A 22,574-nucleotide genomic window follows, 5' to 3' on the forward strand; every position below is an offset into this window, starting at 1 on the left:
CCTTTCTGATAGACTCCCCAGTGTGTGTCTCTCACCTTCCTCCGCTTTGGGGAACAGGCAGCCAGCTCTGATGGAGGGTGGTTGGAACTGGATGGAGATGCTCCGGAGAAAGGAGGAACACTATCACTTCACAGGCAATTCCTGAGAGGGGCTAATTTAGAAGAGGGAGCCATTACTGCCCAGTGGTACTTTGTAAAACCTGACAGCCTGGGCATTGCTGGAGCTGGAAGCCCAGTTAAGCGCTTTTATCAAACACCCAAGCAGAGAAGCTAATCCCCTCTGACAAAGGAGGACCAAGCCCACCCTCCGGCTGCAGGGATGGCAGAAGGACCATCAGGGTTTCCAGGGTTTTCCAAAGGTCAGTGCCTGGCCAAGAAGGGCAGCAAGCCAGCAGGTGAGGGACTTGATGCACAGCCTGGCTGCTGAGAAAATCAGGGACCAGAGGCCTAGCTGGGCTGGAGACAGGGACAAGAGACCCAGGGGACACTGTGGGGGGTTGTTAGAAGCACTGAAATCTGCTAGACTGAGAACAAGTGTAGAAAGAAACGTGAAACCCCCTGGACAATGTGCAGGGCAAGGCTACTTTACGATCTTTTTTATTTTTATTCTCACTCCAGCAAAACAGAATTCTCACCATTTTTTATAGTTCTCTTGTGTTCTGCTAAAAGCTGTCTTTTAAATGCTTCAGGCACTTCCTCCTCAAAGCTCTGGCCAGCTTGGGGCCCTGCCTGCTCTACCCAGTGTGTGCAAACACAGGGTGTCAGGACAGACACCCCAGCCTGTGGCATAGGTCAGGCCCCAGGGATTTTCTTTCCAGACAGGTCTGTCAGCTGGCAATGATACATCATTCCTCCTTACTTTCTAATTCCTCCTCTGATGGATGCAGCCAGCCCTTCTCCAAACCTGACATTTATAGCACCAGTTTTCTCTGGGTATAAATATAACCTGAATGCGTTGGAGTAGCAGGAAAATCGTTTAAATGTTCCCTTTGACAGCAAGTTTGAAGATTGCTGACACTAAAACCACTTACTTATATTGTTCTGTATCATCCTGCACTCAGCCTTCAATCATCCTCATTACAGTTGTGTCAGGCACTTTGCACAGGGATGCATGCATAAGATCACCCTCTCCCGCCTGCTGCCCAGCCCATGACACCTCCTACAAGCCCATAGACCCTCATATTCCCACTTAAATAAAGAGTAGACGTAACAGCCACACAAATGGATAAGCATGCATGCTTATGCTTAAGCCATTGCATATGCCTAAGTCGTAGGGTGAGCGGGCATACGTATGCGTAAGCCTAAGGTGAGCGTGAGATGTATGGACGAGAGATGCACACAGACACGCCTTCCAGTGTGCATGCTTAGACGCCTTTACCCTCTCTTAGTGCAAACTGGGGAGGCCAGCAGCTCTGTCTGGTTTTGGTACCTAAAGTCCTCAGCTATGTCCAGCCTCCAACATATGAGTAACAGCACTAATGGCACATGTATGGGATAGAAAGGTTCAAATTTGGATTCAACATTCCTAGCAGGAACAGGATAGAGGATTTACAAATCCTGATGTGATTCAGCATCCCTTGGGCTGTCTCTAACATCTGATTGGATACCCACCTACCCATCTTCTGGCTTTGTAGGAATGTAGGAAAGGCAGAAGGCCCACCATGCAAACACGAAAGCACCTGTGAATGGCCAAAAATCAGACACAGGCCCATTTGTCCCAAGAACCGGCAAGTGCAGGTGATCACTGGCACATGACCAGTAGCACTGCCGGCAGCGAGGAGGGTGCTGCTATTCTGAGGAGCTGGCCACCCTGTCTTCTCCTGACCGAGGACAAGGCCATGTTCACATGGACATGCGCAGATCCATCATGGAATACAAACACAGCCCTGTCACCAAGCTGTCAGTGACAGTCCCCTCCAAGACACCTTACCCTTACCATGAGAGAAATGAAAGCAGAACAACTCACTCCATAGGGATATTAAAACAGCCCTTAGGCAACTGGTCTCTAGAAATTCCTCCAATACTCCTGCTCCCAGAGGCTGTCACTGTATGAGGTGGGGGTGGCTGCAGACACTGAAGAAGGAGCAGATAACTAACAGGCACCGTGGCAGGTAGTAACACATTACGCTGATGCACTAGCTCCTGCAGACATGAGCTGATGATGAGACAAGTACAATGTTTTAAAAGCTGGGTTGAGAGATGAGCCCTTAGGTACTGTGTATTCTTGTGACTGAGACAAAAGCCAGACAGGGTATGATATGCAACAGGAATCTGAAGATCTTAAAAAAGATGAGGATAAATGCATTTCCCTGCTCATCCATAACGGTTTTCTGGGCCAAATGAATGGGACTGTGGCTCTCCCAGGGCTCACGAAGGAGCAATGCTGAAGGATCTCAACCAGAGCTGTCCAGAGGTGTGAAATACAGGAGCAAAAACACTACAGGAGAAGCAGTTCTAAAAGCTACAGACATTAAAGAAAGAGATTGTGATGAAAAGGAGTGCCAAACCCTTGGTGACACAGCAAAGGAGATGAGCATTGCATGGAAAGTTTGCAGCCAACTCCTCCGTAATTAAGTCTCCTTAGGACCAGACAGATAAGGCTGGGCTTTGCTTTCAGATGTTTTTATGTTAGTGGTGCCCTGAAGAAATCTATTTTCCCTTTCTGAGTCTCAAAACGACGGAAATGGATGTAGTTCTGCCCCGACGCAAGGCTCAGGTGTGGTCATGATTGCGGGTGTAGCTGGTGCCCAGGCTCCACCATTGTGCAGGGCTGCTGGCGTGATGTCCTTGGGCTGCTGGAGCTGCAGTACTGTCAGGTGCTGGGTCCCAAAGAGAAGATCACTCAACGTATGCCCTTGTCTGTGGTGATGCCAGGTGATGTTCTCTCCTGTAAACATAAGGAGAGATGACATATGCTTTGCTTTCTGCTTGGCTGGCTCTAAAGCTCTCTGTGGTTAATCCTCTGCTGAGGTGACACACTGCACATTATGGGCCAGAATCAGAGGTGACATGAACAGTGGTGTAAATGACAAGTTGGTGAGACAGGGTAAGTGAGTGGAAGGTGGTGTAAAACTCTGTGTTGCTGAGATGTCAGCAGGCAGGGAGAGGCTGGGAGCAGGACACCCAACCACCTGGAGAATGGGAGAGGAAAAAGCAGTGCATAAAGAGCCCACCAGGCCTAGCACCCTTCTGGGGTGTGAAATAATTGGGGTGCTAGCATGCACTGGAGATCATATACTTGGGGAGGAATGTCAGGGGAACCTCTTGACCCCCAACATCTAAAATGACAAGCTGAGACCCCACAGAGAGCTCTCACACTGTAGCCCCCACAAGGGAGGAGTGAGGAAGGCTGGTCCAGTGATTCCCTGGTGCCACCATCTCCCTCCCCTGCCCCTCCATACACCAGGTCCTACCACAATGCTGCTACAAAAAGTGTCCATTCAGCAAGGTTGTGGCAGTTTGTGTCAGCCGGCCCCACTGAGGGCTCTTGGTTATTGACCCTGGCTTCAGCGGTTTCTCCTTACGCACAGTCTTTCAGACAAATCTGTCATATTGGTTTAAAACAAGCCAGGCTTTGTGCTGTGGTTTTCTCAAACTAAAAAAAAACATCGTAGGCTACATAATCTTAGGAAGGAGACTTCACACAGCCCCTCGTTAGCATTCCTGGGCTATTCTGCATGAAAGCAGCATTCTCTCTAATAACACTTGTATACTAATGTCTAGTCATGCTGCTGCGTTACCTTTTACGCTATTTTCCTTTCTTTATGGCAGCTCACAATAAATACTGCTGTAACCCATATTCTGGTCTCCCCATGCATAATTCCCCATCTACAACCAGAAAAATTCCCATCTTCTTTTAACACAAAGATGTTTTTTCCACCCAAGCTTCATGCACGTTGTCACAGTACCCCCTCTAAGCCCTTCTCTACAGAGCAGTGGTACCATGCAGGGAAAATCCAGATACTGCTTTTCTTCTCCATGGGAGGCAGAGCTGTGCCCCCTCCACCCAGCATGCTCTGCACCGTCTTGGACATTATTTTACTTTGCTTTCCTCAAAGAGATTTGCAGGTCCAGGCAAAAGCATTTCTTTCTGCCAAGCTTGAAGAGGGCTCTACCACCTCCAAAGAGGCAGCACTGTCTTGCTGTTCTGTGGGGCTGCTGCTGTCTCTGCCCTCAGTCTGCACCAGCAGTGCTCAGAGAGAGGGAGATCATGAGTGCATCTGTGGGAACTAGAGTAGGATGCAAGGATGAAAGAAGGAGAATATAGGAACAGCTTGGGTCACATGGATGTTTTCAGGTATCTGTCTAGGCTTTCAGGGTAATTTTTCTCTCATATAACTCATAAAATGAGATCTCCTGCCAGAAAGAGTAGCTTCAGAACAGAGAGCTTCTCCCAAAGTCCAGCAGTGGGTCACCAGGACAGGAGCAGGGTGGGACAGCAGAGAGCTCAGCTGTACGCAGGCTTGCTAGTATGGATGAAGCACTTGATATCATGGGACTCTGTAGCTGCTGGAGAAGGTGGGCTTGTCATTCCCAGGGCATTTTGGAAGATGCACAACACTGCCCTTGTGTTTCCCAGGGAGATCTGCTCCACTTAATCCTGGGATAACAGATGAAAGCCCCAAACTGGGTGGAGGCACCCAGGCCTGTGAGGCAGAGGCTCCCAGCCCTCCCGTGAGGCAGTCCAGCCGGTTTGCTCTGTCATTTGGTGGTCCTGCTAGCTACAGATCTCTCCCTGCTCTCTCCCTCTGTCTCAGCTCATCACCACTCAAATCACAATGTATGGGCCCCTTGACTGTCCCAACAGAGCTGCTCCAGGGATCAGGTAAAGAATCTGAGCTGGCTTAAAATGTACACTGCTGGAAAAGCATTGGTTTCTTAGAGCCAGTGAAGTTTCTTGACCCTGTTCAGAGGCGCAAGATGAGCACCAGATCTCCCAAACTGATGTTACCGTCAGGCACTTTGTAGCATGAACCTCCATCCTCTGATGCCTTCTGGGTACCAGTGGCATCCAAAGCACAGCTGCCATATGGTGGTGACTCTGCTGGGTCGCAGCATGCAGGAGCCTCCAGCACCAACTCACGGCTGTGTCCTCACTGTTGGGACATCCTGGGTCTCCCAGTACAAGCTGTTCCCTGGCTGCTGCATGGTTTCCTGGGGTGTAGGACACCAGAAGCCGCCAGCTCAGAGATTTGACTGCATCCATCTTCCCTTTGTCCCCCCTGGGACCATCCTGTCACTTCTGTTCCCTGTCTGTGCTCAGGCTCCTTTGTGATGCGGTGGGAGATAAAAGCCACGTGAGGCTCTGACTGGGGCTTTGAGGCATGCATAAGGGGGTTAGTTTTATTGCTAGATTAATAATTTAACAGGACAAAATGAAATTCACGGCACTGAGAATTTGAGAGATTCATACAGAACTGAGCTTGCCCACTTTTCCCCCAATAAGTGGCTGCTCCCATCGCACAGCTGTCAGACCTTTTTGTGCTCCCCACTTCATTCCTCTCGGTCCCCTCATTTCCAATTTGCCCCCTCCTCTCAGAGGCAGAACCTCTGCACTGCAGCGTGCATTTCCCTGCCTCCAGCTTTGGGAGAAGCTTGAGTGCTACTGCTCCCAAGGTGTGATACCCTGGCCAAGCAGATTTGGCACTGGGAAGGGGACAGTTCACAGCCAAGACGTTTTACCTGGTTTGAATGAATCAAATCCAACAGGTATAACTTTCTCAGCTCACTGTCAGCGTGTGCATGTACAGCTGCGTGCAGCTGTGGCTGAATGTGTGTATAGGAACACAGGCCACACACAGAAGATTGGCACAACTCTCTGATAATAAATTGTGCAGAGAACAGCAAGAAAGGGAAAAAATCCTGACTTTGATGTGCAGGCGTACATGCTATCTTCCATCTCCAGTGTAGCATGCATCCCAGAGTGGCTCGCGCCAGCTTGCTCCATCTCCGTACAGATGAGAATGGATATTGCAAATGCAGAGAAAATCAGTTGCACTGGAAATATATGCAAGGTGCATATTGGGTGAAAAACTGGGGGGACTTGTTCTCATCAGGAACTCTTTGATTCTTTGTCATGACTCCTGAGTGAGAGCTTGGGTGCCATTGCCAATGTGGACCAAAAATTTGGCTTAAGCAAAGGCAGAGAAAATAGCAAGGGGTCCCAACTCCTTATGAACAAGAAAAGGCAGAGCAAGGAAACTCACTTAGAAATGAGAAATGTTGATAGTTACTGGTTAACTCACTAGTTAGCAGTGTTACGGCATGGAACCTACTGCCACAGGAACTACCTGAGGCAGATCTGACTCAGAAAGCCAGGCCAGAGGGCTACCAAGGTAGCAAAATTCAGCTCCCAGAAGACAGCGTCAGCTCATTTCTTTCCTGGATGAATGATGGTTTATCATACAAGAAATTTGGTTCCTTAATCCCACTACTCTTAGGAGAAGGCAGTTTGGGAGCTCACTGCTCCAGTGCTAGAGAGACGCTACCAATTTCCAGCTGGGATTTCACAGTCCCTTCACCCTTGTTCAGTGCCATATCAATATTCTCCTTAAATGGCACTGGGGTTTATTTTCCTTATGTTATAAACAGTGGTTGAATTCCTGCTTAGCCACTCTGAAATATTGCTGTGAAAATCAAGGCTATGAGTCGACTTATCAGGAGAGAAAAATAGCAGAAGGACTAATGCCTGGCTCAGGAGCTGCACAGCCAGTGAATAACTGAATTTCTCCTGCAAGGCAAGAGCCTGGGGCAGTAGCAAACCTTGGGAGATTGTGGGCATTACCGGGCAAACACAGCTTCCAAACAAGCAAAGGAAAGGCCATGCGAGCTTCTTCAAGAGTGATCTGCAGGTTTTTCCAGCCCCGGGCAAGCTGTCCAGCCTTAGGAAGAGGCTCTGCAGAGATGCTGGGTCCTCTGTGATGCTGTGTTCTCCATTGTGCCCAAGCTGTATCCATGGGATTTTGCTTTTGGCAACTTGTATGCTCAGTTCCTTTGGTGGAGGACAATTTGTATTGCCTCATGCAACACAAAGGTGAGAAAGTTTGAGCAGTGAGTACAGTAAAACCCCTTTTCAGGGGGCACACCCACCAGGAGGCTCATGACGCATCATTCCTCACAGTGGCAGCTCTTGTGCTTGTTTTAGCAGGAGGAGGTCGTGGCAGAAAATTTTATAGTAGGCTTATGTGCTTGCATGTGCAGGCACACAATGCAAGAGAGATTTAAGAATACAGTATCACACAGAGCAGGAGCAGTATACATTATTCATCATCAAGGTAACACTAACAAGATGAGAACACTTAGTTGTTAAATGTTGGAAAATAGAAAATAAAAGGCCATTCCTTTGTAAAGAACTTGGTTACCATGTCCTACAAACCCCTTTTACACTCAGTTCAGGTTGCCGGTTGCATGCTGCTATTAAGATGAATCTGAAGCAGGATTTTAGAGAGGCTCTTTGGTGGGGGTGGCCCCCAGCTTTTCCCATGGGAAGAAATAGCTTTTGCTCCCCATTCAGGGTGCAGGAGGTGGGGGGGGAAGCCTCCAGCCTGTGGTTAGGGGAAAACAAGGTGGGATTCACACTTCCCCACGACCCAGCCCTGCCCAAGGGGGATTCCTTCCAGCCCAAGAGAGGTCAGAACTGTGACCCTCCACAGGGGTTGCTCTTGCTCCAACAGTGGGAGCTCTGGATATTGCTCTTTCAATCACCCAAAAGCAGGTGAATCACGGCCCATGTGCCTAACCATCACATCTGTGCCTCTGTTTCGCCATGGCATGGTTACAGATAATGACCAAAGCATCTTGTGAGTATTTCCTAATTCAGCAAAATTTCAGCGTGTCGCTGACTCATTTGCTGGAATCAAACCAGAAGACACTTTTGAGCCAGCTGCCAGGTCACTGCTTTGCTTCTTCTGAACCTGGGGGTTCCAGTTGGGGGGGATCCCCTGGCCAGGGACCTTTGTGTCCCTGGGGCCAGACCAACCTAACAGGCACAATGCTGCAGGGACGTCTATCCCAGAACTGTCAAGGTCTATGGCAACACAACAGTCAACAAGACATATGCCCTCAGGCAGACCTCAAATATTAAATTCCCCACCGTAACGGAGTTCCCAGCTTTAGTAATTATATTTATCCCGTTCAGCAAAGGCCCTTGAAATCTTCTGCTGGAAAGTGCATAATTTAAGTGCAAGGTACTTGTAGTGTTGTTAGTGGTTAGTGGTTAGATCTGTGCCAGGTCTGTTCTCCTTTAACATCTTCATTTGATCTGAAAGAGGGAGGGTAAAGAGCATGTTAATTAAATTTGCAGAGGATATGAAATGGGAAGGTGCTGCAAATCCTGGTGAGGACAAAGAGCTAAAAGATAATGCACTGGGAAAGAAGGGTCAGGCATAGGAAGGAAATAGCCAAATGAAATTCATTCTGAACAAATGCAAAGTAATCCAGCTGGGGAAATATAATTTAACACCATGGAGACTGGGAGAGAGACATTTGGAAAGCAGTAATACTGAGTGGCCTGAGGGACAGCAAATTACATTGGGATTTGTGATACATTATGGTGGGCTGCAGAACAGGAGGCTGTATACAGACAGTTTTCAGGCTTTTCTGACTAGGCAGAAAGGTAGGTTTTCTCTTTTCCTGCTTGGGGTGCCACTGGATGTTACGCTACCTTTGTATGCTGAGCAGCTGGAGGCCAAAAGGTCCCATCACTTAAGTAAAACCAGGGGTGTTTGAGTTTGAGGCGGTCCGATGCCAGTTTGGGCCCACAGCAGAGCAGGGGATCTGTGAGAGCATCCAGGGTGCCCAGTGTCCCCTTCCCACGCCCACATCCACAGCCCCACACTCGGATCAGGCTATGGAGCTGGAGCAACACCAGGGGCAAGCATCAGCTCTGTGCTAGGGACATCTCTTGACACCTTCCACAAGTAGATGAGCTAAGCACTGGGCTCGTATCTGAACCTCCTGAGCGCAGCGCAGAAGTCAGCTCCTCAGCCATGTAACAGTGCCCTGGAAGCCCACACAACCATCGTCTCTCACCCTGCAGCCACAGCATCAACACCTCCGACATCACCTGCCAGGGAATTCTGCCACAGATACTGGCACGCTACCTGTCACCTCCCTCTCCATCACCTCCTACCCTGTCACCATGGCACCTATGTCCCTGTCACTCCCTGCCCCATCATCGCAGCACCAAGATTAAGCATAATCATCTCATCGGCTCTGGGCATACGCTTAACTTGGGGTGAGCTGCTCCCGGGGTGTCACCTGTGAGGAAATTATGGCACTGCACTGTCCCCATGCAGTGTGGTCACCAGGAGGCCTGGTCCCCTGTGCCTCTGGGACATCACCTGCATGGGCCATGCTCCACATCCTTCTTAAGGGTGTGAATGTCACACACCAAAAGCAAACACTTCTCCTGCTTCCTGAAGTCTCATCAGCCCTGCAGGACCCTGCTTGCTCCCATCATGCCCAGGCAGCCGTGCAGAGCAGACAGCTCCATTTAAGACACACAGCAAGTTTCCAAGAAATCATGCTGTCTTCAAAGTGAGGTTGGCATGAATATTTCAGTACAGCTGCTTGGCCCCGGGTACCACACCGCGTCTCCAGGAACAGTCATTACAGGGGCATCTGTGCACAGGGTCACCAGTCCCGTGGCTGATGCCAGCATCAGGGGGACCCTACACTGTGCTCCATGTGATCCATGACCCAGGCTTTCCCTCCCTTGGCCCCACACCCCCACACCAGGGGCCTTGCTTTTGCCCTCCCCTCCACTCAGCAGGACCCAGGAGGTACTGCTCCCAGCCAGCACCGAGCCCCAGGGAGACGCCCAGCTCCTGCCTTCGCTCCCCCGCACATGACAGGGCCCGGGGCCACGCACGGCCTGTCACTCTTATTCTGTAGACAAGTCCCCTTGCCAAAGTTGCAGCTTGGCAGCTCCGCCGCAGCCCATCTCCAACCCCATCCCCCTGCCCGCAGCTCCCAGCTCCCATTCATCACCCTTCGCTTCACGCGCTCAGCTCCCGTCCCCCCCTTCCCCGGCTCATCACGGCTCGGCTGTCCGTGGCCTTGGGGGGCTGCGCTGCCTGCCAGCTCCTGCCCGCGTTAGAAAAGGCAGCTCATGAGAGCATCCACACGTCTGCGGGGATGTGGGGAGCGGACAGAGGGGGCCAGGCAACAGGACTTGGGGGGAACCAATGCACCGTTCATTAGCCTCACTCTGCCTGTCCTAATTGCCTGTTCAGGCTGAAACAATTGTGTTAGAGGCTGTTCTGCCTAATTATTATTGTTCTTCTAAAACTAATGGGGGAGGTAGAGGAGGGGGAAAAAGAAGAGGGGAAGAGGGAAGTGGAAGGATGCAGGGAGGAGGCAGGCAAGGAAAAGGGGAAGGCAGGAGGAACAGAGGACAGGGGATACAGCAGCTTGCAGACTAAGTGACTTGTTTAGTGAGTGTGAGCACTGATGCTGGTAGGGAATAAACAGGTCTGAAACTGGTTAGCCCCCACCCCTCCTCCTGCCTCCCCCCCCCTTCCTGCTCACTCGCACTGTGTTTATTTCCAAGTGATCAGAGGGAGAATAAAAGCCCATCTAGTGTAATAGAGGGAGAGGATTTAATCTGTGTGCCTGGGACTTCAGTAAACTGCAAACATCGATCCAAGCCGGTGGGGAAAGAAAAGAAATTTACAGACCAATAAAAGTATATTAAAAAACTTCCCCTGCCCTTTTGCCTGGGCGGGGGTGATGCCACAGGGCTGCTGGGGGCTGCAGCCAGGGAAGGAAGCACAAGCATGTGGCATGTACTGACCCAGGGGGCTGCTGGGGTCCCTGGGGGGCTGGCTCCAGGGCCAGGGAGCAGCAAACAGCCCCGGGAGCCCCCCGTGCTTGCCTGAGGGTGCTGCAAGGCCAGGGGGCTGAGAAGTGGAGGGTCTGGCAGCCAGTCTGACACTTAAGGAATTAGCTCTGCATCATTTGGAGTTTTCTGCTCTACTAATTTTCAGCCAGCTCCTCATTTGCCTCTTTTTTCCCCCGCGTTTTAAAGGGGCAGCATCCCAGATTCCCAGAGCCTCCTGGGGCCTGAGCAGTAGAGCCTGGTCCGGCTGCTTGTTGGCTCACATCCTCTGTTGGCAAAATATCGCAGGTTTTGCCCTCTTCTCCAGCAACTTCTTGTCTTCCATGGGCTGTGCATCATGCTTCCTTTGCTTGCTGGCATTTGCACAGCACTGGGATCCTCCTGCTGGGCAGCACCTCACCTGCTGCAGTATCCCTGCACCCAAAATCTCCAGGGTAGACTTCAGTCACCAGTCTTGGCAAACAAATCCGCTCAGCTCTGACTTTGCCCTTTGGTGTTTGCTTTTGACTAACATTTGAGGTCTCGTCTGCATTGGCCTGTCGGTTGATGAAAACGAAATTTCATCGTCTGTTGACTGACGGTGCACTTTAGACTTTCATGGGCGGAGAAGGAGGGATTATTTGTTCAGAGGTTTGCATTCACCATGCACAGCTCACTGTGCTGGGAGAGGGTGGGTTAAAATACCGGCCTGGCCTGGGAGGCTGGGAAAGCAGGGTACATTTACACCTATTACTCAACCTGATGCGGACAGTCTTTTTCATTTTGTGGAGCAGTCTGTCTGCCTGGGCCAGAGGGTTCAGAGATAAGAGCATCCCAAATGCCTGCTGCCCATCCCTGCAGGAAGTCTCTGCTCTGGGACATGCTCTTGGGGTGGCAACCAGTCCCCTCTGGTACCAGCTACAGCTGCCACAAGCACATCAGTCCTGGCTTCAAACCCCTGTGCAGACTCCAGCCCTTATTCTGATTTAATGCTCAGTGATGTGAAGGAACCATTCCCAGCTCTGCAGAAGACAATGTCTCACCCCATTGTGGGGACAGTGGCATGCTTGGGACAGCACAGATGACAGCTCAGGGAGTGGCAGGAGTATGCCTGGCAGAGGCAAGAAGCCACACACACAGCAGATGGACCCAGAGGCTGTCTGACCTTTATAGTTTTGCCTTTCCACCACGAGAGCATGCTGAGGACACAACATTCGAATAAGCCGTGTCATTTTCCTTCCCTTACCCAACAGAGCCCAACAATGATCATCCCATTAACAGTTACCAGCCAAGCTAACAAAGGAAATCAATAAAATAAAATAAATAAATAAAAAAGAATCCAAGTCAAAACCCGGTCCTAGACACAGTTGTTATCCCGCATGAGGAGAAGTACCAGAAATTCCCCACAGTTGGCTCAGGGCTTTGCAGCACACTATTGATTCTGCATTGATAGCCTCCAGCCACTGCTGCATTGGGGAGGAAGATAAATAATCCCAGCTCAGCCCATCTTCCTGGATATACCAGGCTCCTCAAAACTGCAGTCTGGGGACCCTGACCATTGCCAAAAAAATGCCATGACCAGCACTGAGCCCTTCTGCTAGAACACTCCTCTGGCTACAGGTGCACAGCTGCACTGGGGCTGTCCGAACATCCCACCCCTCAGCTGTGCTGGCTGGCCCCCTTCACCCCGCCCCACTTCACCCCAGCCCCGATGTCGCCTTTAAAGCCAGACCTTAATGCTGTGCATCCCCAAACCTTAACACTGAAGTGCCCCTTTTTGGCTGAGCCCTGAGGGCAGCTGCCTGCTGACCTCCTTCTTGCAGGAGTGCGTGTGGGGTTGCACGGAGGCTGTGAGCTCCTGTTTGGATTTGGCCCCACCAGCCCATGTCCTGGGTGTCACCTCACCCTTACCTCATGCCCACTCACACATCCCTCATCCCCACAGCACTGCTAGCCCCTCCTACCCACCACTGATGCCCTATGCCTCAGACCCACTCAGTCCTTACCAGGTCCCCAAACCCCCCCTGCTCTGGCCCAGTGAAGCCTCCCCTGCACACAAACAGGTGATCTGAGCCATTCCTGCTCCCACGCCGGTAATATGAGCACTTCCCCTCACACCCACACAGATCTCTACATGACAGAAATTGCTCTCCTGCACAAGCACCTCTCTGCCCCACCCACATACAATACCACCTTCCTTAAGCATCCCCTCCAGTCCTGCTCCCCCTCCAATGCCCGTGAAGTTGCTTTGCAAAACCCCATGGTCCAGGCAATACAATGGGAGCCGCTATTAATATTCCCAACAAACTTTCCTTGGTGTGAAAGCTGCAATTCCTGCAGGACTCTCCAGGCACAGACTTGTTCCCTTGTGCAGCCTGGACTGTCTGCAAGCTCCAGTGCTGTCCCTGCTGTGCCATCCTTCCACAGGGGAATGTCACAAGGGCAAACATCTGCCCCATAGGAGAGGGAAAGAAAATTCCCCCAAGGGGAGATAACGGTGCTCCCTTTCAGTGGAGCAAATGCTCTTTTATTAACCAGTTAAGGCAGGTTTCCAAGCCATTGTCCTTTCTGCATGAGTGTACTGGTCATAGCCAGGGGCATGCAGCTCCCCACTGCTGCTGCTGCTTCAGCTTCCCCACTGCCTCCATGTGTGGGGCTGAGACTGGGGCCCACAACCCACTCCCCTTCCTGACCCCTGCTCTGGCACTGCCCTGTGGAGCTGGACCACATATCATCTTCCCTGTGCTGTTTGGTGACCCAAGGATGACCACAGAGATGCCCTCCATACAGCAGGTGGAAGTGTCTGGGTAAAGGGGAGCCAAATTCTCCCATCAGAAGGGGTTGTGAAGGCAATGCTGTTGGGCACACACCATGCCTTGCTCTGTCCTCATGTTCCTCCTGGAACACAGCTTCTGGGATCAAGCTCTGTATCTCTGCCTGTGCACAGATACCTCCCAGCATCCAGATACAAACTGGGGGTGAACACCTTGGGCTCTACTCGGACTCCCACAACAAGAGAACTGAGGGGTTCACCCCAGAGCAGAGCCTAGCTGGACCTATGACATCTCTGGGGTGGCTGGTGGGGCTCTGCCTGGGGTCAAAGGGGAGAAGCACTGTGAGAGGGTGCATGCCAAGGGTGCAGCAGATGCTGGAGAAGCAGGGAATGAGGGAACAAGGGGGACATCTTCCCCACCTGGAAGAATAGATGTTTTCTTGTAAGGAGACTAAACAATAAGAGCTTTGGCCTTGAACAGAGATGACTAAAGAGGGATGTGATTAGAGTTTTGTAAAGCCCTGACTAGCACAGCGAAAGTGATTACTGAGTGATTATTCACGACTTCTCATTATGTACGAACAAAATGAAATTATCCCGCAACTCATTTAAGACAAACAAAGGAAGTGCCTTCTCCTGTGGTGCATTATTGCATTGAGGAACTCACTGCCACTGGATGCATTCAGAAACCCACGGAGAGCAGGTCTGCCCACAGATATCAAGCACAATTCTTTGGAATTGCCTTCAGCATGGGAAAACTGGGACAGCTGGGGTGGCCAGAGGAGACATCACCCCAATTTCTCATGTTCTCACTTAATCACTCATTCCTAGCTGCCACCTCGTCAGAGAAACCTCTGCTCTGAGTCCATAGCGCCAGCCTCATGCTTGCTGATGTGATTAACTCTGCACATGCAGGTCCCGAAGCATGCAACAGAAACCAAACAGAGTGGGACATGGCTAAGAGCAACTCTCAAGATCACAGAAGTGACAGTAATCAAGATGTTAAGTGACAAACGCCTGACTGTGCAACTCAGCAGCTTGTGTGCAGAAGGTCAGCATGGGTGGAAGCAGCTGCTTGACAGCGGGCAGTGGGCTGACACTCACAGCTACCCCAGGAAGCCAGGGCTGGAGGAGCTTCTAGCAGGTGAAAGGAAAAGGGCTGCTGAGAGGGAAATGGATGGATGGACAGAATGCTTCTCTTTCAGTACCTTGCTCTGGGGATACTCAAATTATTGAAGATCTGGGGCTAGGTAGCTGGAGCAGGCTGGACAACCAAGCACCAAGGAGCAGCAGATTTAAAGGAGGAGCAGTAAGGGGTGCCCAATCACACAGTCTTGGTGGTCAAAGTTAAGTGACATAGGAGATGAACACTTTTAAAAGGAGGGCATTGAGAAGACAGCTAGGAAGGAACAAGAAGGAATCTGAGGAGGCAGGAGCAGGTGGAGGCAGAGGTGCCATCATCAGCATCAGCTGAACAGCTTGTAAGATAGGAGCTGCAGACAAAGAGGGTCTCTTAACCCTATATCCCAACCATATGTGCTCAGGAATATATGCAGTCTAGTTTCCAGGAATATGAGTGTCACCTCATCTTTGCAGTAAGCTGTGGGAACTGTTCTGCAGACTGAGGATACAACCACAAGAACGTCTTTGCAGTGTGAAAAATGAGAACTGTGTTTTGCCAGAAAAAAAGCAGAATCTTCATGTCCTTCTCCCACCCACGACACTTGTGTTGTGGCAGCATAATTGAGAGATGGACTGACCCAAAAGGATGTGAAAATGGGTCAGAAGATTGCTTTTAGTCTGAAGCCAGCCTGGAGCATGTTGTGTCTTCCGGGGCAGAAGTGGCAAAGGGATACCTGCAGTAAGTAATGACGGCTTTAATAGCAACCTCCCCCATTTCTTTTCTGAGGGTTTAGTTATGGGCTACAGACAACTGTAATACTCTGGCTACAGAAAGAGCAGAGGTAGATCTTTGAATCACTTCAGTTTAATTTAAAGGTTTAGCACATTTAAAATTATTTTGCCTTTCCAAGTTTAAAAAAAAAAATCAATATTTTTGGCATTATGAACTGCACAGGAAATCTAGTGCTGACCAGTTTCATAAGTTCCTTTAGCTCAAGTGATTTTCTAGGGATTCAACCCAGTTTATTTCACACAGGATGTGAAGAGACAGTGGCCTTTAACTGTGTACTTGAAACCTTTGGATTGATTGATTGATTGATTGATTGATTTGGGTAAATTTTTCAATAAGCTGGGTGCCCTAGTTGTTGCTCACCTTGCTGGGTAAGGCAAGTCCTTGACCTCCCAAAGGCCATTTGGGACAGCTCAGCCCATCGGGGCTCATGAACTGCACAAGGCATTTCATCAGTGGGATCACACATGAGGGTGGTAGGTTCAACAGGCTGCAGCAAATGATGTAACATAAGCATCGACCATCTCTAAGAAATGAGCTCATAAAAGAAGAAACACAGAAATTGTCCTCCAAGAGCTGACATCGCAGGGATTTAGTTCACTACAGAAAGTGATGCTTTAGCAAAGTGACATTACAGATATTTAGATGCTTTCACGAAGTGATAGGCTTCCCAGCTCATTTAACTGCCCAGCTTCATGTCCTTAGCAGTATCAGAAAAACTACTCTGATAGGGTTACAAATTGAAATTGGTGTGTTGTGGACTGGTTTTTATAAATGTAGCTGTGATCACAGAGAGGTTAACTGATTAATTTGTAATGGGAAACCAGTGAGATGGTAGTACAGGATAGAGGTAGCCGAGGGAGCTGCAGATGCTGTGATACTGACGGCAGCCTTATCCGATGTTATATCGGGTACCTCGCCATCACACTGCAGTCCAGCAGGCGCTTCCGTAGATATGCCTAGCTCTGCACAGCTGCTGAGGTACCAGAGGGGCTTTCAAGGGCTAAATCTCCAACAGTATTGAGATTATGGAGTACACAGATGAGAAGGACACTTGATACAATAATAGGTAATAGGGAAAGGATATTGTAAAATAAAAATGTAGCATCTTCAGGTAAGTGGAGCGTATTCAGCTCAGCAGAAATCCAGGCAATTAACCCACCATGGAGGTGGTGGCCGAGGTGGATCCATTAGCAATTACACATGAGGAGCCATTCAGGACACAGGGTTTCAAGGACCTGCAAGGACAAACACCAGTGCTTCACCTTGCAGCAGACCCAGTGGTTGAACACACACACCAACACATCTCAGTCCAGCTCCCAACAGTGCAGAAATCACTGAAACAATTAATAGACCTTGTGCCTGGCAGCACCCACTGGAGATGATAAACATCGCTCAACGGGAAGACTTCAGCAATCAATATCCAAACCAACCTCATTTGTTTCCTATTTGAAAATAAGCTTACTAGGTGACAGAAATAATACAAATAATGAATAATAACAAAAGATTACTCTCATATTGTAGGAGTCCTTAGTACACTGGCACAGGAGCAGTGGGGCAGAACAATGCAGCTCTTTCTGCAGAGGCTCTGCAACAGCCTCTAGGAGCTAAAGGGATGCTACAGTCAGTTAGCACAATAGGGGAATTTCGGGCAACAGGAGGGAATCTGCCAACTCGACCTCTGGCCACCACACAGTGGCTAATAGCCCTACTCAGGTAATGCACACCCTCACATAAAAATAGCACAATCAGAAATGTAACAGCTCTGAGGCTGGATGTGTCCTCATTGCAGACCACTGCCTGCTCCAGGATTCACATCCTCCTGGGGATGTTCTCTTGTCATTCAAAACCTGTCTGAGCCCTGCTGCTTAGCTTGCAAAATTTGACAACAGTAGTATGGATGAAAATAAATTTGGCAGGGTGTACAGGCTTTAGTGTCCAGGTGTGCTAGAAGGGAACTCATGTTTGAACATGGCTCCTGCAGACATAGGACAGGGCCTGAGGAAGATTTCTAATACGTTTCCCTGCAACACACTCAATAAACAAAAAGAGGTGGCGGCACAAACCAAGCTCTTCTAAAGCAACAGTGGCATGGCTGCAGGAGCCCCAGCACCAGCTGCAGCTCTGGAAAACCATCCAGAGCAGCACACAATGGGTGACAGGAGAGTTTGTCAAGACAGACACTTAATTATCAGGCAAAGTCATACAGATGAAATCCTCGCTTCCCAACATGATTGAGAAGCACCTGTGGCATGCAGAGTACCAGCACTCCCAGCTGCTCTGCATGGGGCTCTACAATGAGCAGATACAGCATCCCACAGATGGACTGGCTAGGCTCCAGAAGGCTTGCAGCAGCCCTTTCCCTCACTGACCACCTCCATCCTCATCAGACCCTTCAGCATCATGGAGTGGCCTATATGCTCCCAAGGGGAACAGCTTGCTCCCGCATGGAGCAGTGAAGCCCCTTGAATGTGTCTGAGGCTGTAGGACAGGGGCTAGAGAGGTTTGTAAGTCTGCTTCCCAGCAGTGGGAGTCACCCACCAACTGTAGGGCCCAAAGGGATAAAATGCTGTTAGGAAAAACAGACTAACTGGGATAGTCCAAAAGCCTTTTCCATTTCATCTGCCTGAAGTTCCATTTCCCCCCTGGCATTCCCACATCTCCTAAAATTCTCTTAGGATAGACCCACATGCATGGTCTGTAAGAGTTTTTTGGGGATGAGAACGGGGGAGCCCTGTTCCTCCATGTGGCCCATGGCCAACCTCCCCAAGGAGTTGGGGGAGGCAGCTGAAGGTGCTCAGGAGCCCAGCCCCTTTTGGGAAGCACTGGCAGAGCACACCTAGTTCAGGGATGCTCCACGGTTCAGTGCTTTGGAGACATCCCTAGCAGTATCGCTGCAATTATCCAGTTGTTTAGGTGTCCCTGAGGAATGGAGAGACTCTCATTATCTGGCAAACTGAATTTGGATGTGCAGGGGATGTCAAAGAGGATTTTGAATGCAGAACCCCATGAGTAGATAGCTATCCCTCCCTCCACCCATCCATCCACCTATCCATCCAGCTCCCCACTGCCCAGCAGCAACAAACCAGTCTGAGTCAGTGGAGAGGAGAGTAAAATGTGTTAAGCTCTTGAGGGGTTAACCTGCTCTCAAGCATGGTTCAGTGAAATTGTCAAAAAATCCCTTCTGACAAATTGCCTGAGAAGAGAGAGAAAAATATAAAGAGCCAAGCGCATGGTAATGATTTCTGAAAAGTTCCCCAGCACCAAAACAGCAAAAAAACGTTAGCAAAGCAAATTGTATTTTGTGCGCATAATTCACACCAGAACACAGAATCCAGGCAGTCCCACTTTCTATTATTAACGGGACAGCATGCCAAGTCATCTAGAAAGCTCTCTGCGCTGCCCGTGATGCAGGGCAGGGATCGGCTCTGCTCCAGGTAGGGGAGGGCGGCCCCAGCCCCACACCCCGTGCTTCTTCCCCGTGCTGCCCCTCGAAGCCGTGCGATGCGTGGCATGGGAAACGCCGTGGGATTCACTGTGCACGGCTGGGCCGTGAGTGCAGACTGCTGCTCAGACCAAAAGCGTGTCAGCGCCCTCCTTCCCCAAGCCTCATTGCCTGCTGTGGAGAATGCTGCTGGGCTCCCCTGTGCAGACTGGCTTTCATCACTCCTCTCATAGGTTTAGGAGTGGCCCTTCAAAGCAGCGTGCTCACAGGACACCGGTTTTACAGATCTCATTTTCCCTCTCTTTTTGATCCTGCACGCTGCCGGGGAGCCTGTGGCTGGCTCTTTGCATGTCCCAAGCCTCGCCGTGCCTCCCCAGCCAGCCAAGCCCGACAGAGCCGTGCTCCACCCTGGCTACTAAAGCTACTTCTGAAATGGTCTCTGGGTGACTAAGTGCCCTGCTGAGCAGCTACTAGACAGATTGACTCCAGATGCTTATGGACAAACATTACCCATCCTGCTCAGAGGCCTGGCTCTGACACATTCCTGGCATGCCCGACACCCCCAGGAAAAACAATATTCAGATGAGGCCAGTGGCATGCCACTCACGGAGAGCTGGCTTTTAGGACACTGATTAAAAATATTACCTGGGCTTGTGCAAGCTGCTCTGGGGATGCTCTGATTGACACTGCCCACGTGGATGGATCTGCTTTTGCGTGCAGGACACAGCGCGGCAGCAGTGGCTGTTATATGGAAGCCAAGCATCTCACGGCAGTCGATGGGTAGGGCTGCGATGCGGTCACCGACACTGCTCTGCCAGGTTTCCCAAGCTGTACTGCATGCAAATCCTGCTTTTTTCGATGAAGCAAAAAGAAGCAGCTGTGGCACCGCAGCTCCTGAGAGTCTGTGGCATGACTGTTAGCTTGCAGGAGGTGCAGCCCCCGGAGAAAGCCCCCAGGCTGCAGGACAGGTCAGTGTCCCACTCCTCCCAAAGCCCGTCTTTTGGCCGGTTCTGCTCGTCCTCTCCCAGGCCCCTCGCTGGCGCCCTGACATGCTGGGGCAGTGCTCGGCCACGAGCTGTAGCGTCTGGAGGAGAGGCGCCAGGCCAGCCCTGCAGCACTGGGGTGCCGGCCCAAAGGGCAAGGAGGAGCAAGGGTGGCCGTCGCCATACCCAGGGCAGGGCAGGCAGCCCTCTCCCCCTGCCAGCACTCGGCGGTCCAGATGCACAGAGATGTTGGGGATACCTGGGGACTCATGGTGCACTGGAGGGTCCCAGGGAGAAATAATGATGCGGGAGCTGCACCTGACACCTTCCCGGGTCGTGCACCACATGAACCTCCGCGATTCCTGCTCCAGCTAAGGCTGGGAACAGCTTTAATGCAGAGGAGCCAGGTTGGATTTTGGTCAGGGAAAGGCTCTGTAATTCATTACCTGTGCCCCAGGACAGGCAGGATTGTAATAAACACCTTCTTTGAGTCCTGTAGATAGAAGTTACATGAAAATTACCTACTTTAAAAGAACATTAGCATTTCAAAGTCAAACATTAGGAGACAGTGGAGCACAATGACTGTGAGCACTGGCAGGATGTGCTTAGAGACTGTGATGCTTTTCATCTCACTGTTGTGTGTTAGTCCTGCTGGGATGGGCCACAGGGCTGGGTACAGGACCTTCCAAACCACTCCCCAGGCTTTCACTGTTGGATCCAGAAGAAATGAGTAACACCAGGTCGTTGTGCTCCTTATTATTTAGCCTCAAAAGAACAGTGGAGCAAGATCCTTCAGCAGGTTTAGACAGCAGCAGAGGTCAAGTCAAGGTTGTATTCCAGGGTCTGGGTGATTAAAAAAGCATTCCTCTGCCCTAGTGTAAATCTGTGCAGCACTCATATCCCAGGCAGTCCTTGCAGTCTTGGTGCTCTGATTTCCAAAGCACTTGTCAGCAGCAGAAATGGTGCAGAAGGAAAAAGATGGCAGCAACTGGGAACGTGAAATGGCCTTTGCAGGGAAGAAGCTGAACAAATGATACTTGTCTAAAAGTGAGGTGGGAGATGAATTGGGAAGGGGTTTTACCTCTTTGGAGGAAGAACTAGGGACATCAAATGAAATGATGGAGCAGTAGAACTAACAAATGCAAAAACCTCTTCCACAGTCCCCAGAATACCACTGACGTGTGGCAGTGGGGATTACAGGACTTTGCAGTCCTGCACAGGTGAGCCCAGGAAGTGGTTACATAAATTAACAACACACAGATCCATCGGAGAATGGAAAACAAAGAAACAGATGCAATCTCTGGCTTGAGAAGCCTTTAAACAGAAGCTTGCTTGTCGCTGCTGGAGGGTATAATCAGGGAAGCCATAACTGTTGGCTTACCCTGTTGACAAACTCTTCCTCAGCACTTTCTGGTACCAGACTGTGTCAAAGCCAAGAGACAGGATCGCCCTTGTGCACAGTCAGTGCAGCTCCTCTCACATTCCCACGAGCACGCTTCCTAGTGAGAGATTGAGGTGTAGATAGGATAGTGCTCTAAACCTAACTTGTTTAGGGTGTGAGATCTTAGAGAGCAGAAAAAAATGCTAGAAATGTCTTTGATCAACACAGCTAGAAGCTCAAAAAAACCCCCCAAATCCAAGACTTAAAGGACACGCAGACCCTTCTCGGCTCCAGTACTGTTAACGGGGAAGAAGATGACCGGCAAACACTGGGGGTGATAAGACCCAGTAATGCAAAATTAGACCATGTTAAGGAAGCCAGTTTGTCTGCAGACAACCAATAGATGTATGTTTGCCTTCTTTATTGTTGAATAGTTTGTGCTAGTAATACCACCTTGCCTCATACAGATTAAGGCAATCTTAACGTTAGTAATTAAAGAGAAAATGGTCCCAACACACAACGGCATTCATATTGCACCGAACCTCATTTTGTGTGGAGATACCATTTACAGGTGACCCAAACTTCCTTTGCAACCAAGTGTCTAAACTGAGGCACGGAAAGTGAGAGTTATCTCCTGACAGGCTAATTACTTCTTGTTTTTCAAGATAATATTCCGAGTGTTTGAATATGGCTATTTTTCCTGCTCGTCTACTGCAGCTATGAAGACTGTGTTACTGTCATATATGAGTTCTTATCTCTTATCTGTATTCTTTTATCTTTGCCACTCATTTAAATGTGTTTAAGGCTCTGAGTAGTCTTGTCTCTGCTCCAGAGAACCTGGTTCCTCTGCACAACTCCTGTGAACACTGTTGGCTCTGGGCCCGTGGCAAGGTCTCTGCAGCCTCTCCAAGATCTCTGGCATGCACCTGGGATGTCCTCTGAGACCTTCGGCAACTTACATTTTTAATAAGACATTCATAGTCTCAATCCTTTCTTTGGGACTCTTCCTCAGCCATTTGCTCGCTCGGTTCTGGCAAGTTGAGCTTGGCAGCAAGGCAGACCCTTAGCTCTCCTGGACCTGGGCATGGTGTGTGGTGCCTGAGCACTGGTGGTCTTGGTGGCTAGGAAATGAGTATTTGAGGGGGAGTGGGGCTCAGCTCAAGGCTTTTTCAGGGCCAAGGTGCCAGAGTAGCGTCTGCAATAGCAGGAGAGTGAAATTCAGGGGGTCAGTGGTGGGGTGGCGTGGCAGGACGGAAGGAGCC

The sequence above is a fragment of the Athene noctua genome, chromosome 12, assembly GCF_965140245.1.
Source record: "Athene noctua chromosome 12, bAthNoc1.hap1.1, whole genome shotgun sequence".
NCBI classification, from domain to species: Eukaryota; Metazoa; Chordata; class Aves; order Strigiformes; family Strigidae; genus Athene; species Athene noctua.